The 13,675-nt window shown below is 37.0% G+C and overlaps 1 long non-coding RNA gene across 1 annotated transcript in view; it reads right to left on the bottom strand.

Annotated features, from left to right (window-relative positions):
- Nucleotides 1-3,955: 3,955 nt before the first annotated feature.
- LOC131489937 (uncharacterized) overlaps nucleotides 3,956-13,675 on the bottom strand; it is a 34,767-nt gene continuing 25,047 nt past the window's right edge. Inside the window, exon 2 of the long non-coding RNA XR_009250836.1 lies at nucleotides 3,956-4,154. This is a non-coding gene — a long non-coding RNA (uncharacterized LOC131489937). The remainder of the gene's footprint in view (nucleotides 4,155-13,675) is intronic.

Raw genomic sequence — 13,675 nt, 5'->3', positions numbered from 1 at the left:
TGATCCATGAGATCACGACCTGAGCTGAAGTCAGAAGCTTAAACAACTGAGCCACCCAGGCGCCCACCTAAGATTTAAGATTTAAGATTTTAAGATTTAAGATTTTTTTAAAGCCCACCTAGGCACTGTCAGATGAATTTAACAGTGCTTTGATATCTCTAGTTATGCTCGATATTAATTGAGGATTCTTGCACATGCACTTGCTGCAGTGTATGTGTATTAGAACCCTATCTATGATCACAGAAAATTCCTGAATTAAATAATTAAAATGTGAACTCATCCGCTTTCTCATGAGATAAAAGAAAACACATTGACTGAACTGTTCAGAAGATTGTATATCTAGCATCATTCTAATAAATTGAGAGTAGAATGTCACCCTAAAAGCTAAATTTACAAGAACAGAAATATGTAATCTTGGGATTCTGTAATCTTCATTTCACAATGATTATCACTTAGGCACTTGTACTCAGCCCTAAAGGTAAGAAGGAGAAATGCTGTCCCTTCTCCAGAGAAAGTCACTGCCTAAAGTAGGGTACAGATACAAAAATCAAAATTAAATGGGATAGGCACAGGTGAGTGATGTCAGCAAATGGTAGAATTTTTCAACCCTCATCTATTGGAATTCATAAACAATTTCAACAAAGTTGCAGGATATAAAGTCAACATGTACAATGATCAGTTGCATTTCTGTGCACTAACAATGAACTATCCAAAAACAAAAAAGAGGAAATGAAGAAAGCAACCCAATTTAAAAGCTCCTCTAAAAGAACGAAATAGTTAGGAATAAGTTTAACCAAGAAGGTAAAAGATCTGTATGCTGAAAGCTATTAAACATTGATGAAAAAAAGTGAAGAACATGCAAATAAACAAAAACATTGTGTGTTCATAGATGGGAAGAATTAATATTGCTAAGATGTCCAGAATGCCTAAAACGATCTACAGATTCAGTGCAATCCTATCAGAACTTCACGTTGCACACTTTAAATATAAACAATTTTATCTGTCAGTTATATGTAAATGAAGCTGAAAAAAAATCACACTGAGAAAAGAGCCGTGCTATAAGTTTGTATGCTATGACCTTGTGGACTAGGGATTGTGTTCGGCTGTGAGTAAAGGAGGTGTTGCAGGAGGGAATGTTGGTGTGAGAATTGTGAAAAATAGAAGAGAATTAGCAAGGTAGAAAATGAGGCATTTCAAGCAAGGAGAAGAGCTCGTTCAAAGGCCCAGCTAAGGTGAAGCATGACCATGCCGCACGGAGGTGACACTGTGGCAACAGAGAAAGGGAGAATGACAAACCAAGGTGGCGTGGTGGCAGCTGGTAAGGAGAAAAGAGGGTGGAATCTAGAGCTCCTTCAAAGATGACCTTGCAAGTCTTTGTGACTAGTTGGATGGTGGTGGGAACCTGGAGAAGGACTTGTCTAAAATAACAAGCCTCAAAACTTGGTGAGATAGCAATGCTGTTCACTGAGATGTAAAATATATAATAAGCGTAGAGGTTTATTGGAGAAAATGACAAGTTTAGTTGGCAGCGTGTTGAGTTTAAGGTGATGTGGAATATTTAGTTGGAGACAATCACAGCGAAATACACCCAGAGGCCTGGAGAAAGTCATTTGGGGACATAGGAATTATGTTTCACCCAAATCCAAAGCCATGGGTAAAATGTCTACCATGGAAACAATAAGAAATCATGTTGTAGTAGTTAAAGGTCATTAGGTCTAACCATCCGTGGAACTTGAGTCTGTTTTTAAGTGTTTTCTTCTAACAAATCCAGGAAACATACTGTCTCCTAAACCAGTGAGTATATTAGAAATTCTTCTGTATGATCTATTAAAATCTCCACCTATATTCAGTCCTTCTTAATATTTAGTTTTTTTATTCCCATTGCCCCCTTCAAGGACTCCATTTACACATATTTAAGCTGCTTGAAGCTGTACAGCTCAGTGATGTTCTCCGTTCATTTGCTTGTTTTTATCTATGTGTTTCATGTTGGGTGGTTTCTATTGTACATTTCCGAGTTCACTAATCTTTTCTTCTGCAATGTCTGTTCTGCTGTTAATCCAACGTACAGTTTTGCATCTCAAGTATTTTACTGTTCATCTCTATCAGTTTGATTTGAGTCTTTTTTAGGCCTTAGATGCTCTACTTAACATATTCAAACTTTCCTCTAGTTCTTTCATGTATAATACATTGTAAATAACTTCGATGTCCTTGTCTGCTAATCCTTACATCTTTGCCCTCATGCACTAGTTTCAACTTCATTTTTCTCCCCATATTTCCCATTCCTTTGAATTCATAGCAATTTTCAATTAGATGTCAGACATCATATATTTTACCTTGTTGGGTATTGGGTATATTTTGTATCCCCATAGACATCTTGAGCTTTTTTCTCTGAGATACAGTTAACTTGCTTGGACACAGATTGATCCTTTAGTATGTTGCTTTTAAGATTTGTTAGTCAGGACTACAGTCGCACATATTCCAGGGCTAATTATCTGTAGGGTTGCCAAATTTAGCAAAGAGAAGTATAGCACACCCAGTTAAATTTTAAGATAAGCAACAAATAATGTTTTTTAGTATAAGGATGTCCAATACCATATTGGGATATATTTATGTGTTAAGTTTTCTTGAAGATTCAATTCATTCACTCATTTGTTAAACAAATCTTAATGAATTTCAAGTGTTCTCTTAGGGACTTGGGAGGCTAAAGAAAAGAATAATGAAGTGGAATATAATGTCTTGAAGAGCTTATAATCTAGGTGGGAGACACACAAGAAACAACAACAAATTATTTTTTAACAATAGGTGAAAAAGTATTGGCACTATTTTAGGATTTCAGTCCACTGCCCCCCAGAAAAGTAAACAACAAATATTTATAAATGTCAAAGTGATTACTTACAAATGGATGCTGTTTTATGAAACATTACACAAACTCATTGGAGTTTGACCTGTTTAAAGGATGCATACCACTGCACAGGGTGGATCTTAAATGTATTAATGATGACATTTGCCCCCAGCAGCTTATGAAAGCCCAGCCTTGCATACATGTGCCTTGGTTGTATTAGACTGGTCTCCTGAGAACTATTACCATTCCAAGAGTAAAACTGGCAAAAGGATCTACCTATATCATTAATATAGGAGGCAGGAACTTCTCCAACACTATTATTATTTCATATTCTTAGGGAAATTTAAGAGCAATAATAATTAAAGTCCATTACTGAATTTTTAAATATTTTTACCTCAAGCAAATGAAATTGAATGGTAATTATACTGTATATATCTCTTGTTAATTTTACTTTTTAGACACTTTATCAAATATGGATATGGGAAAGGAATATTATTTATTTAAAAATGGATTAAATAAGGGGGCGCCTGGGTGGCGCAGTCGGTTAAGCGTCCGACTTCAGCCAGGTCACGATCTCGCGGTCTGTGAGTTCGAGCCCCGCGTCAGGCTCTGGGCTGATGGCTCGGAGCCTGGAGCCTGTTTCCGATTCTGTGTCTCCCTCTCTCTCTGCCCCTCCCCCGTTCATACTCTGTCTCTCTCTGTCCCAAAAATAAATAAAAAACGTTGAAAAAAAAAAAATGGATTAAATAAGTACAGGGAGAAGAATAAGATCTATATATTATTTATACTCCAGTGGCTCGTTTAACTTTGAATTAACCCAAAATATTTATGATCATCTCAAATTAATGATGGCCTTTTAAAATGAAACTTAGAATTACACAGAGAGAAAAACTGCAAATTTAATAAATGTCCTGCAAGGTAATAAAATTATAGAAAGTGAATATCTATCAAATAATTTGGGGATTATGGTTAGATGCAGTATATATCCGAATCTAAATTAATTTGACTTTAAACAGTGGTGCCCTCCTTAAGGCAACCACCAGCAATTGAAACACGCAATTTATATTTCAGAGCAAGATGTTTTTCTTATCAGAAACGTTAAAGGACTAATACTGCAGTTGAAATTTTATTTCATTTATTAGGGAAAAAAAACTATCTGGTTTGGGAAGTTTGGATGGTCCAATACTTTGAAAAACCCTTCACGTTGTAGTTTCACTGTCAGATTTCCAAGGAGACATTACTCTTCACTGGGCAGTCACAGGAAGCATAGATGAAGAAAGCTTGTATGTTACGGATAAGTTCAGTTCAGTATCTGAAATCATATTAGATGAAAGTTTACTACCAGTTTAAATACAGACCTGAAATATTTACTTGTAATCATTTGAGGCTTCTCTCATGCTTTGGTTTCCAGAAAATACAAACTAAGGATATCCCTCTAAATATATACTTTTCATTGCCTTCTTGTTCTTTTACCTACTAAAAATCATTGTGAATCATACTACTTCACATGTATAAATGCCCTGGTATATACGTATGTATGTACGTATGTACTTATGTATATATGTATTTTTATTTATTTTTATTTTTTTAAGTAGGCTTCATGCCCCGCGTGAAGCCCAATGCAGGGCTAGAACTCACAGCCCTGAGATCAAGAATTGAACTGAGCCACCCAGGCGCCCCATCCCACGTATAAATGCCCTGGTTTAAGTGTGTATATTACACTTATGAAAAAATGCAAGGAAAAAAAATGAAAGCATTATGCATAAAAGGAACACTTAATATTCCAAATCCTAATTAGCATTCCAAAATTCAAAATAATAATCTTATCATTCATCTCCTTTATATTACCTCCCTATTTACATAAACTGAATGTTATTTTTCATACATAAATCTTTATATCCTTTAATGAAATACCCAATTTTCATGTGTCCCTTTGTTATTTTAGACAAAAAAAAACTTGTTAGTGCACAGTGATCTACATAAAGAAAGTCCTGAAATTTGCTTTGTTTCTAAAAATTTTGATACTTAACCCCTGACATAAAACCATTTCATTTAGTATGTAGCCTGTAGCCATAGCTACTAACTTAGCAGCAGTCGCAGAGAGGAGACGAAAAGCTCCCAGCTGTGTTGTGAGCCAGCGCAGGAACATCTAGAAGTGGGTGCGTACAATTGCTTTCTTTTTTTTTTTTTAATTTTTTTTAACGTTTATTTATTTTTGAGACAGAGAGAAACAGAGCATGAATGGGGGAGGGTCAGAGAGAGAGGGAGACACAGAATCTGAAACAGGCTCCAGGCTCTGAGCTGTCAGCCCAGAGCCCGACGCGGGGCTCAAACTCACGGACCTCAAGATCATGACCTGAGCCGAAGTCGGACGCTCAACCGACTGAGCCACCCAGGCGCCCCTACAATTGCTTTCTGATTCCGGTGATGATGAGCCTTCACAAGAGATTCCCCCATAACATAACCTTAATCTACAAAATTCCTACATATTGCAACATTTGTATAATTGTAAGATGTAATTAGAGGGCTGGTGGTATACCTTCCTCATAATGATAAGTTGGTACAGGTTTATTTTTTTCTTTGAATTAAGAATTTATCCCCTGATGTTTTCTAAATGAATCTCCCTAATATTTTGGAGGACCTATTTCAATGGCAAAATTGATCATTCAAGCATTTACATCATCTGTAATGTTTCATACACCTGATAACTTAAAAAAGCTTCTTTTAACAGTTCTTGGAAACATAGTTTTATAGTCAATTAATTACATTTTAGTGTCTTTATGTAACTGTGTCACTTTATACAGAAAAATTAAAATTAAAAACATGTTTGCTTTAAAATGAGAAACACAGGTAGTGTCAATATTAAAAATATGTTGAGGGGTCCTTTGGTGGCTCAGTTGGTTCAGCGTCCAACTCTTGATTTTGGCTTGAGTCATGACCTCATGGTTCATGAGTTCGAGCCCTGTGTCAGGCTGTGTGCTGACAGTGCAGAGCCTGCTAGAGATTCTCTCTCTCTCTCTCTCTCTCTCTCTCTCTCTCTCTCTCTCTCTCCCCCTCCCTCCCTCCCTCTCTCCCTCTCTCTCTCTCTCTCTCTCCCTCTGTCCCTCCCCCTCTCCCTTTCTCTCTCCCTCTCCCTCTCTCTCTCTCTCTCCCTTTCTCTCTCCTTCTCTCTCAAAATAAATAAATAAAATTAAATATATACATATATGTTGAACACCCTACACCCTATCCTCAATAGTGATAGTACATTTGTAGAAGTAATATAGATAGGAATACATATACACACATATAATGGTATACTAATACAAGAGAATATTACACAGTATTAAAAATTATTAATACTAATTTCATGGAAAAATGTTGACAATACAATATTTGGGGGGGGAACACTGCTCAAAGCAAATGTAATAATTATTTAATTCAAAGGGGGAAAATAGTAATTCACAGTGGGGAAGCTGGGCAGAAATCCACTTAACCAAGTGTTGTGCTCTAATGAGACGAATCAAAGTGTGTGCCACCAGATGGGATGCAATGAGGAGAACACAGAATCCTTTCTCTAACCTACCTGTGAACTTTAACCTGGATCTCATCATGATGAAACATCAGGCAAACCCAAATTGAGGGACACTAGAGAAACTGCCTAGCTTGTAATCTTTCAGTGTCTAGGTCAAGAAAATCCAGAAGAAGTTGAGGAAGTGTTAGAAATTGAAGAAAACTGACAAATACAACACAAGATTCTGGATGTGAATACTATTGTTGCAAAGAACATTATGGCAGGGGTGCCTGGGTGGCTCAGTGAGTTAAGCATCAGACTCTTGGTTTCAACTCAGGTCATGATCTCACAGTTCGTGAGTTCAAGCCCCACTTTGGGCTCTGTGCTGACAATATGGAGTCTGCTTGGGATTCTCTCTCTCCCTCTATCTCTGCCCCTCCCCTGCTTGTGTTCTCTCTCTCTCAAAATAAATAAATAAACAAAAAAATTATGGCAGAAAATGGTAAAGCTTGAATAGTATCTAAGGACTAGATAGTAGTAATTGTCCAAGTTAATTTCTTGATTTTGATGGTTAGATTGTACTTATCCAGGAGGACGTCATTGTTTATAGGAAACAACATTAGTGTGGAGGCGTTTTGGAGCATCATGTTGTGGTCTACTCTGAAACAGCTCTGGGGGAAAGGAAGTTCTGTTTACTATTCTTGCAATTTTTCATGTAAGCTTGAGATTGTTCAAGTAATACATCAATAAATGAGATTAATAATTATATGCAACCTGGTTACCTGGATGACTGAGAGACATAATCTTGTTTTCATCCTTCTGTTAAGAAATTTGTTTTCCAACAAGTACCCCTCACCTGGGAAGTTCAGTGAGTTCCCAAGGATTGCTTTTTGGTTCCACAAATTCTTCCTAGCAGTCACTTGTCATTTTCTCCAGCCAGTGTCCCTCCAGACCTCTGACAAGCTGGAGCCCTAGACAACTTTGTGCTTTTTCAGACTTCAGCTGCTTTCTCTGCGTGACTTCCCCTCAAGTACTTAATTTGATGTGGCCATTTGAGTGAGCCACATTGTCCGTATACTTGGTCAAATATTATTCTGGATATTTCCTTGAAGGATGTTTTATTATTTTTTTAGATGAGATTAACATTTAAATTGGTAGGGCGGAGTAAAGAGGTTTACCCTCCATAATATGGGTAGGCCTCATCAAACCAGTTGAAGACTGATGTCCCCTAAACAAGAGGGAATTCTGCAGCAGACCATCTTCAGATTTGAACCGCCATGTTAGCCCTTCCCTGGGTTTCCAGCCTGATGGTCCATCCGGCAGATTTCAGACTTGCCAGCCTCCATAATCATGTGAGCCAATTCTATAAACTCTCTCTCTCTCTCTCTCTCTCTCTCTCTCTCTCTCTCTCTCTGTGTCTGTCTCTCTCTGTCTCTGTCTCTCTGTGTTTGTGTATGTGTGTCTGTGTCTCTGTGTCTCTCTCTTTCTCTGTTTTTTTTCTCTCTTTCTGTGTGTGTGTATGTGTGTGTGTGTGTGTATATATATATATATATATATATACACACATACATATATGTATATACATACATATATACATATATATACAACATATACATATATATACAACATATATATACACATATACACACACACATATATATATGTGTATATATATATATATATATATATATATATATATATATACAACTACTAGTGGAAGGAGGTACTTTGAGGGCCTGAAAAGAGCAAATCAAAGAACAAGCCCTACATAGATGAAGGCAGGCCTCACAGGACAGGGGTAGTTTCAACCCCCAAAAGGAATCTACTAGCATCAGTCTACACTAGAGTCTTGATCCAAAAACAAATTTTATTCTAGAAGGAAAAGTGGGGCCTTCCTTCTCTCAGTTTTAAGGCCAATTGCCTTTCCCGTCTGCTTGACAATAAAGTGCCTTGTTCCTGGCTATTTGAAGTGCTTTGCGATTCTGTGTGAAGTTTTAGGATGAAATTTTATATCTGCAAAAAAATGCCTTTGGGATTTTAACAGATTGCATTGCATCTATAGATCACTTTGGGTAGTATGGACATTTTAACAGGATGGACATGGTTTTCCAATCCATGAACATGGGCTGTTTTTTCTATTTGTGTGTGTGTGTCTTCTTTAAGGTCTTTAGTCAATGTTTTATACTTTTCAGTGTACAAGTCCTTCACCTCTTTGGTTATGTTTATTCCTGGTATTTCATTATTAATTTTGGTGCTATTATAAATCATTTGTTTTCTTAATTTCTTTTTTCATTGTTTATTGTTAGTGTATAGAAACACAACTGATTTTTGAATGTTCATTTTGTATCCTACAATTGTTGTGAATTTGTTAATTAGTTCTAACAGATTTTTTAAAAAGAATCATTAGGTATATATACGCATATATATATATACATATATATATATATATACGCATATATATATATATACATATATATATGTATATATACACACATATATATACACACACACATAATTGTGTGTGTGTGTGTGTGTGTGTATATATATATATATATATATATATATATATATATATATAAAATCATGTCATCTGTAAACAGAGATCATTTTATCTCTTCCTTTCCAATTTGAATGCATTATTTTCTTGCCTAATTGCTCTGGCTAAGATTCTCAAGTGTTATGTCAAATAAAAATGGCAAGAGTGGGTATCTTTTCCTTGTACCAGATCTTTGAGGAAAAGCAGTCAATCTTTCACTGTTGTGTATGATATTACCAATGGGCTTTTCATATATGACCTTCGTTGTTTTGAGGTAGTTTCCTACTATTTCTAGTCTATTGAGAGTTTTTATCGTGAAAATGTGTACATTTAGTTAAATGATTTTTTTTCTGTATCAGTTTAGTTGATCATATAGTTTTATACTTCATTTTGTTAATGTGGTGTTTACATTAATTGATGTTTGTCTTTTGACTCATTCTTGGATTCCAGGAATTAATCCTATTTGGTTATTGTATATAATTGTTTTTATGTGCTGTTGAAATCAGTTTGGTATTTTGCTGAGGACTTTTGCATCAGTATTCATCATGGATATTGGTCTGTAGTTTTCTTTTGTGGCTTTGTCTAAATTAGGCCGGTTTCATAGAATAAGCTTGGAAATGTTCCCTTCTCTCCAATTGCTTTTGTTTGTTTGTTTGTTTTTCTGTCTGTCTGTATGTTTGTTTCTGAGGAATTTCAGCAGGATTGGTACTAATCCTTCTTTAAAATTTGATAGACTTTTCCAGTGAAGCCAATCTGGTCCTGGACTTTCTTTGTTGGGAAGTGTTTGATTACTGATTCAAAAACATGTTGTTGATCTCTTCAAGTTTTCTACTTATGATTCAGTCTCGGTTGGTTGTGTGCTTTTAGGATTTTATCTGTTTCTTCTAAATTGTTCAGTTTTTTTGTGTACAGTTGTTTATAGAATTCTTCTATATGTATATATTTTTATTTCTGTGACATTTGTTGTAATAGCCTCTCTTTCATTTCTGGTTTTAGCTATTTGAGTCTTCTGTCTTTTTTATAGGTTATTTTAGCTAAGGGTTTTTCAATTTTGTTGATCTTTTCAACAAACCAACTCTTAGTTTCATCGATTTTTTTCAATTTGTTCGTATTCTCTATTTGACTTTATTTCTGCTGTAATCTTTGTTATTCCTTTCCTTCTGTTAGCTTTAATTTTAGTTCTTCTTTTTCTAGTTTCTCGAGATGTAGAATTAATTTGCTGATTTGAGGTCTTTCTTCTTTTTCTAATGTACACATTTATAACTATAAGCTTTCCTCTCCACACCGCTTTGTGTACCCAGATCTTAGGCCCTAGCCTTAATCAATATTAAGTACCTTGTAAAGTGTGTTTATTTATTCTCCTTTGTTTCCTACACTGGATCCTCATCCTTTTGTGTGATGAGTATTAACTGAATGCCTTTTCTGTGCCAAGCACTGCATTGTAGTCGATGGACATCACAGACAAACAAAAGAGCAGTTATCCCCATATGATAAAGACCTTAAGGGAAGCAGTATATGGTGATAAAAGAACATGATGAGCCTGTATCAACTAGATGGTTTTCAGCAAGCAAAAACCTAAGTCATTTTGGCTGACAAATAAGGACATGTACTGTGTTATATAACTGGAAGTTCAGACAGATAGCAAGCATCATGGCTTTCCTAGCCCTACAATTCTGTCTCCCTTTCTCTGTGATTCTCCCAGCTCTCTTCTCTTTGTATGTTGGGCTCCTATTCTGGCTGGTAACAAGGAAACTACAGTGGTTATGGAGTGCACATTCAAAAGAAACAATGTCTGAAGGAAGCAGAGAAAATATTGCTGGCAAGAAGGATAAGATTAACATTCCCTACAAAAGGATTTCAACAAAGTTTTCAAGAAACGCTGCTTACAACTATGTGTCTAGAACTGTTTTTTTGTGTTCTATCTCATTTTAAAAACATTCTGGTCACCACAAACTAAATTTATTTAATGACTGACCCATGGAACACTCACCGAGGGGTGAAAAATAGCTTAGATCTATTACGGTCCACCCCTCGAGCTAGATACAGCCCCCTACACTGCCTGATGTTGGAGGTTGATGTCAGGATTTCAGAAAGGAGGACCTCACAGTGTCTGCCATAGGCTCCTGACCTAAACCTGAAGGCTTGTGGTAGGAGGTAAAGGTATTTGAAACAAAATAATATTCAGTGAATTTAACAGTTCAGTGAGGCCAGGGGCACCTGGGTGGCTCAGTTGGTTAAGCATCTAACTTCAGCTCAGGTCATGATCTTGTGGTTCATGAGTGCGAGCCCCACGTCGGGCTCGGTGCTGAGAGCTCAGAGCCTGGAGCCTGCTTCGGGTTCTGTGTCTCCCTCTCTCTCTGTCCCTCCCCCACTCGCACTGTGTGTGTGTGTGTGTGTCTCTCTCTCTCAAAATAAATAAACGTTTAAAATATTAAGAAAAATAAAAATGGTCAGTAAGGCCAGAATATAGAAAGCGAGATCAAAAGTGTGAGAATGGGCATTAAAAGGAATTTTAAGCAATTGGGACTTATCCTACAGTAAAAGGAAGTCATTAAAGATTTTAAAGCTGGGTGATAATGATAGGAAGATAATTCAAGCGTAGTGTGAAAACATGTCTTAGAAAAGTGTTGCATGTAGCTGAGCTCATGGTGGGATATGGAGGGGATGGGGTATATGGACAAGGAGATTGAAAGGGTTAAAAAGGATTCCTTTTAAGGAAGGAAAGAAGCAAAGAAATATTAGCCATGAGTTAGGAAACAGGACTATTAGCTAGATTGAAAACAAAAAACAAAGTGAGCTAAAATTTGGAAATACTGTGTTCCTTTGTCTATGGGACTTTAAGAGATGAGTCAAGAGTCTACATCACGATTTGAAAATTAGTAGCATACAGAAAGAAATGGGGTTTAAAAAAGAAAGAGAGAAATGAGATTAATCTGAAAGACTATGGGGAGTGAGAGAATCAGACCAGGAACCCTAAGGTGTACCCACATTTAAGGAGTGAGTAGAAAACAAGCACAAAGACTGGAAAAGAGCAGCCAGACATGTGAGAGACCTGGAGGGTGGGACAGCAAAGAAGCTAAGGGACAGAATAAAAGAGGAAAACTGGGAAATGCTATAAGGATGTCAGCTAAAGATAAATATGAAAATCTCCTATTCAGAGAGACAGAGAGAGATCACTAACCATCTTGGAAGAGTAATTACACTGAAACTCCACAAGACTGGTGACCATGTGTTTAAAGGGTACTTTATCAAGTGAACAAATGCTCCATTTCCATAAACTTCACCATGAGAGGCAAGGGAAAGATCTAGCCTGACAAACACCATTGAGGGAGGAATTTATTTTTGTTAAGATAAAAGAGACATGCAAATCACTTAAGTAAATATAACAACACAATTTTGAAACCATTAGGTTGCCTGGAATGGTATAGCCAAGAGGTACTACCTATACTCTAAGAAACATACATTGCAATACATCAAAATGAATTAGTGTTCAGCACAATCAATGGAACCTACTGAATTTTCACAAAGATAGTGCCTCTCCATCCTGATTTTCTGCTCAGAACAGTAGCCAAGGAGCATTGTTATGCTTCTGCGGAAAGCAGTGCCACAACACTCCCGCAAGCAAAGGAGAGCGGTAACCTCTGTGAATGTGAAAATAGCCCTGCGGCCCAGCATGGGCCCTGTTGGCAATGCCTTGCCCAACAAAACACGAGCGGTTTGATCTCCCAGTCAGTACTTCCTCAGAAAAACTGCATCATAAATAACTACATGGAATCTTTCCTCTTGGACAGAAAGATAACTCCAGAGCGGGTAAGAAAGCCACTGCCTTTCCTGGTTTCTCTGAGGGCATTTGCATCACTTCATATCTGTATATTTCTGGGTGGTCCTGGGCATCTGTATTAATGGGACATATATCTGGGGTTTCTAGAGAATATGGACACGTAGTCCCTAAACACCATAGATCGAAGAAAGAAGCTTTGCTCCAAAAGCTCTGAAAGATGAGTAAACTCCTCTACTCCCTATTTAGTTTCTCCCTCCGTCACCTACAGGATTATGTCAACCCACTTTGCTTCATGTTCAAGGCTCTGTGAGTCTGGCCTACAGATTACCATATGATGCTTCTTTCCCTAGCCACACGCAGGAACTGTTTAAGCCACCTAGTCTACCTCGGTAGCTCCTTGTCTTCGCACAAGCATTGTGGAAAGTCCTCCCTAGCCTACTCCCTGGTCAAGCCTCCCAGCCGACAGATCCCACTACCTGATTCATACTGTCTTCTCTGAACACTCTACCTGGTGTCCTTCTCAATTTCTTATACTACAGGTTTTGATATCAACTTCATAAAAAGCCCGGTGGTCATACATAGCTTCATGTTATATTCCAGAGATTCATTCAAGGAATATTTATTAAGGAGTTATATAGTGCACGTAAAATGTTCTTGCCTTCTTGGAACTATAGTTCTAGGAGGAGATACAAAAGATCAGTTACACAGTTGCCATTCAAATCCGAATCTTTTGATCTGACCCCTTGCGAAGCAGAAGGCTACAAAAGTTGGTTTGTTGTACTGGAAAAGCATGGACTTTGGAGTTAGAGACACCTAATTCAAGTGTCAACTCTGTGTGACATAAGGTAATCCAATTAACTTCTCTGGAGCTCAGTTTCTATCATTTGTGAAATGAAGCCATTACTGTCTACTTCTTAGGTTTCTTGAGAGGATTAAACAGTTTAACATACGTGAAGTTTTCTTAAACTTAATGTTTGTCGTTTAACAGGTACTGGAGGAACGAATGAATCTTTAGATCTGTGT

The sequence above is a fragment of the Neofelis nebulosa genome, chromosome 11, assembly GCF_028018385.1.
Source record: "Neofelis nebulosa isolate mNeoNeb1 chromosome 11, mNeoNeb1.pri, whole genome shotgun sequence".
NCBI lineage: Eukaryota > Metazoa > Chordata > Mammalia > Carnivora > Felidae > Neofelis > Neofelis nebulosa.
The sequence above is the reverse complement of the archived record's forward strand: the minus strand, read 5'-3'. Positions and strand labels throughout refer to the sequence as shown.